Source organism: Callithrix jacchus, chromosome 1 (assembly GCF_049354715.1).
Source record: "Callithrix jacchus isolate 240 chromosome 1, calJac240_pri, whole genome shotgun sequence".
NCBI classification, from domain to species: domain Eukaryota; kingdom Metazoa; phylum Chordata; class Mammalia; order Primates; family Cebidae; genus Callithrix; species Callithrix jacchus.
In genome coordinates this window covers 161,982,849-161,987,500 of record NC_133502.1, presented here as the reverse complement: position 1 = coordinate 161,987,500, position 4,652 = coordinate 161,982,849, and the positions used below count along the sequence as shown (strand labels likewise).

The 4,652-nt window shown below is 51.9% G+C and overlaps 1 long non-coding RNA gene across 1 annotated transcript in view; it reads right to left on the bottom strand.

Annotated features, from left to right (window-relative positions):
* Nucleotides 1–3,305, bottom strand: part of LOC108590591 (uncharacterized) — a 13,772-nt gene extending 10,467 nt beyond the window's left edge. Inside the window, exon 1 of the long non-coding RNA XR_004740320.3 lies at nt 3,229–3,305. This is a non-coding gene — a long non-coding RNA (uncharacterized LOC108590591). The remainder of the gene's footprint in view (nt 1–3,228) is intronic.
* Nucleotides 3,306–4,652: the final 1,347 nt, after the last annotated feature.

Below are 4,652 nucleotides of genomic sequence, written 5' to 3'. Positions count from 1 at the left end.
CATGAAGGAGCTGTGGAGAAAGCCTGCAGACCTGGACTTTCCTGCTTATCAGTTGTGCACCCTAAAGAACGGCACCAGAGCCGGGAGCCTCAGTATCCCCACTTGCAAAATGGGGCAATTATAACAACAGCCAGCACTTACTGGGGAACACATTGAATTCTCAAACTAACCATGGAAACTAATATCATCCCTACTTATAAAAGTAGGGATGATCTACTTTTTGAAAATTCTATTCATAAAGTAGAACTTTCGAGGCCACAAAAGAAGTAGCACTCGAATATAAATTTCCTCAGCAAGGCAACTTCTAGAGAAGGATACAGCTCACAGATGGAACAATGGCGAGTGCACACCTGGACAAGGAGGGGAGGGGCCTGACTGAGGTCCCCCCTACTGCTGTGTCGTTCCCCTATTGGCTAAGGTTACCAAGCACTGTCTAGTCTAATTCTGATTGGCTATTTTAAAGGCAGCAGAGGTACGAGCCGGAGTGGCGGGGTGGGTAGTTTGGCGGGAAGGACAGTTACGGGCAGGTCAGAGCAGGTAAGCAGGGGTAAGAGCAGGTGACTGGAGCAGGTGACCAGGATAAGTCAGGATGGTGCAGGGAACCAGGGGAACAGATGTGAACTACTGATTAGAACTGGTGGAAAAGGTTGTTTACTGAAACTACAAGGAAGTTAAACTTTAAAATAGAGAATTAAAGAATAAGACAGCTGCACATACTGACATACTGAATCTTTGAAGAGAAATGGGGTTTGCTATATCTAACCAAACTGAGGCACAGAAATGCTGCAGGACTCTCTCAAGGTCATTCAGCATCGAGGCTAGAACCTGGGTAGCTGGATTCCAAAGCCTCACCCTTCCAGCCCTGGAAAGACTACACGATGAGCCTCCCCCACCCACACAGCAAGCACACAGCCCTTGCTTACAAAGCGGTTTTGATAAACATGCATGTATTCTCTGGGCAGTCTGCATCTCCACGGCTTTCTAACGAGGAAACAGATCCCAGAGGGTCCAAAGTCAAGGCAGCGCCAAAGCTGGGTGCAAACTCCCCTGTGGCTCCCCAGGGTTCTCGCAGGTGGGGGGAGGATGGTAAGTAGTGTTTGGACTCCACACTGGAGTCAGTAGGCCTGAGCGTGTGGACTGCAGGGGGGATCCCCCGCTCCCTCTCCTGACCCCCAGCCCCACCCACTCGGTCCTCAGGGGCCCTGCTGGGAGCTCAGCAGAAGAGCTGACTCCACAGTTTCCGACCCTCCATACCCTGCAGCGCAGCCTGGAAACGTCCCCAATGACTCTTGCCTGAGGCAGCGATGCCAGGCACCTCTGGGAGCATTTATGGAGAGCCCAAGGCAGGAGAGATCGCAGCAGAGGGGAGGAAGGGAAAAGAGGGCCGAGGACAGGGCACAGAATTACTAGAAGCTGAGAAGGTGACAGTGATCCACCTTGTGTGGGTGGCTGCTGAACAGGGAAGTTGACTCCCAAACCACCACAGCAGCGCCTCGCTCTGCCTACCCAGCCCTCAGCACACACAGAGTGAGAAATTCCACCGATGGGATGGGGGCAGGCAGAAAGCCACTAGAAAGGGCACCTGGACACCTCCTGCTCAGAAGGAGAAACTGAGGCCCCAGGAAGAAGAGATCCAGGAGTCCTCATTCCCTTCGGAGGGTGGGTTCCTTCCTTTCAAAGGTGATGCAAGGTTGTTATCCACATTCCCTCTTCCTTCTACCCCATTTCCTCCTCCACCCTCCTCCCTCCTTTCTGCCTTCCTCCTCCCTGCTGCCTTCCTCCTCCTCCTCTCTGCCTCTCTCCTCCCTCCTTTCCCCACCTTCATCTCTTCCCCACCATCCTCTCTACTCTTCCTTCCTCTTCCCTCCTCCCTCTTTCCTTCTCCCTCCCTTCTCCACCCTCCTCCCTCCTCTGCCTCCCTCCTCCCTCCTCTCTGCCTCGCCTTTCTCTCTGCCATCCTTCCTTATCCCTCCTCTCTGCCTTCCTCCTCCCTCCCTTCCACACCCCTCCCTCCTCTCTGCCTTCCTCTTCCTTCTTCTTCCCTCTTCTCCCCACCCTCCTCCTCCCTCCTTTCCCTATCCTTCTCCCTTCTCTCTGCCTTCCTCCTCTCTTCCTTCTCCACCCTCCTCTCTGTCTTCCTCCTCCTTCTTCCCTCCTCCCTCCTCTCTTCCTTCCTCTTCTCTTCTCCCTACTTTCCCATTTTCCTCTGCAGCATTTACAGAGGCTCCAAGAGGAATTATCCCAGTGTCTGCCTTTGAAGCAGTCCCAGTTTTCCCAACAGCCTTGAGAACTGCTCCTGTGTCAAATCCTGGCCTCGTCCTTTGCAGAGAGGGGTGGCCCTGTGGCTTCACACAGCTTGAAGGGAGCAGGAGAGAAGGGAAAGAGCCTGAGCAGGGTCTACGCTAGGCCCCCCTTCCCTCAGAGCTTGCACCTCCCCAGCCCACTGGGAGACCTGGTTTCCAGCCCCAGCCCTGCAAGGCAAGTCACTGCGACACAGGACACTTCATTCCCTCCTCTGTATAGGGGAAAAACCATGACAACCACCCCCCACCACTTCAGAGGAGTCAGGATCCCCAGAAGCGCCTGCAGGATCTAGCTCCTGTCTCCCTCAGTGCACTCGCCCTGCCCCTCATAGCCATCGCTCCCACCAGTATCCCTTCCCTGCAGGTCTCGTCATTTCCATGCTGTCCACTGACTGCAGGTATCACACCTGCTCGTACCCTCCACCTGGAGTGCCCTCAGTGCAATTACAAATTGAAGAAAAGATGTTCAAGGACCCCTCCTAGTTGAGGGCAGAGTGGGGCCTTGTCCAAGTCTGGTCATTTACCATGGGGCCCTTCAAACCAGGCCCCGGAATTCTGTGCAGAGCTCCATGGAGCCAGGTGGCCTTTTTTTCTCCTGAACAACCCAGTTCCAGGCCCATATGGATGGAACTTTGGGTTCCTTTGCAAGGATGGGGAGAGAAAGAGGAAAGAGACAGGAAAATAAATAATCCATGTTTAATCTAGAAGGAGAAAACACGAAAAGAACAAAAGGGAGAGAAAAACATCACCCTTCACCCTCAGCACCCAGAGATAAAGAACCTTAGGTTGTGGGTGGAGTCTTCCAGAGTGTTTTATGCATATATATGCATATGGCGGGTATATTAGTCCATTCTAAAGCTGCTAATAAAGACATACCCAAGACTGGGTAATTTATAAAGGAAAGATAAAGGTTTAATTGACTCACAGTTCAGCCTGGCTGGGGAGGCCTCAGAAAATGTACAATTGTGGCAGAAGGGGAAGCAAACACATCCTCCTTCACATGGCAGCAGGAGGAGAAAAATGAGTGCCCAGTGAAGGAGAAAGCTCCTCATAAAGCCATCAGATCTCGTAGGAACTAACTTATTATCATGAGAACAGGATGGGGGAACTGCCCCCATGATTCAATTATCTCCACCTGGTCCCTCCCTCAACATGTGGGGATTATGGAAACAAGATGAGATTTGGGTGGGGACACAGCCAAACCATATCAGTGGGTGTGACCTTTACTCCAGAAACTCCAGATACAAGAAATATCACTGCATGACTATTTTTCTAGAATCAAAACAAAAGCTGACTCCAGCCGGTCCCACCTGCAGCCGGGCACCTGTGAGATGTGCAGACCCAGGCTCCCTCCTTCATCTTGGGGAATCTCTGTCTACCCTCACTCTGGTTTGTTGCTCAAAATGTCAATCAAATTTTGAGTTCCTAATCTTTTCTCCAAAATCCTGAGTCTTCCTTTTCTCAGTAAATGGTTTCCCAACTGCTCAGTTGCTCAAGCAAGAAATAGAGGACTCACCCTCTACCCCTCCCCGCCTCTCTCTTTTCTACTTATCCTCCTGACAGCCAAACCATCGCCAAATCCTGTCTGTGAACCTCAAACCTATCTCTAGGCTGTCGCCTTCTCTCTATTGCAATAGTCATCTCCAATCCAGTCTCTGCCCAGCAACCAGAGGGATCTGAGACGCAGGAAATTGGTGCAGAATGCTCCTGTTCAACCCCTGTGAGATGCTTCCATTGCTGAGAAGGAATCTGAGCCTTCTGTGCCCACGTGGAACAGCCTCAGCCTCCTTTGCAGGTCACAACTCCCACCCCTACTACTACAGCCTCCCTTCAAACACCAGTGCTAGCAGTCTGCTACATGGGGCACACGCCTGTAATAGCTTGAGACCAGGAGTTCGGGTTCAGCCTGGGCAACATGGCAAGAACCACCATCTCTGAAAAATAATGCTTTTAGGAAAAGAAATTAGCCAGGCACGGTGGTGCATGCCTGTAGTCCCAGCTACTCAGGAGGGTGAAGTGGGAGGATTGCTTGAATCCAGGAGTTCCAGGTTACAGTGAACCCTGATGGCGCCACTGCACTCCAGCCTGGGTGACAGAGTGGGACCCTGTCTCTAGAAAAAAAATATAACAGAAAATAACAAAAACACCCATGCCTCCTCTGGTCATCACACCTCTATGAACACACTTTCCCTTTCTCCCACCCATCATTCAGATCTCAGGGGAGCTGAGGAGCTGTCACTTCCTCAGGGAAGCCTCCCTGCCCACCATCCCCACCCTAGCAGATCCTGAGTCTTCATCCTCCCTCACCCCAGTGTGCCACTTCATTCCTGCTATGTCTGGTGCTGTGTA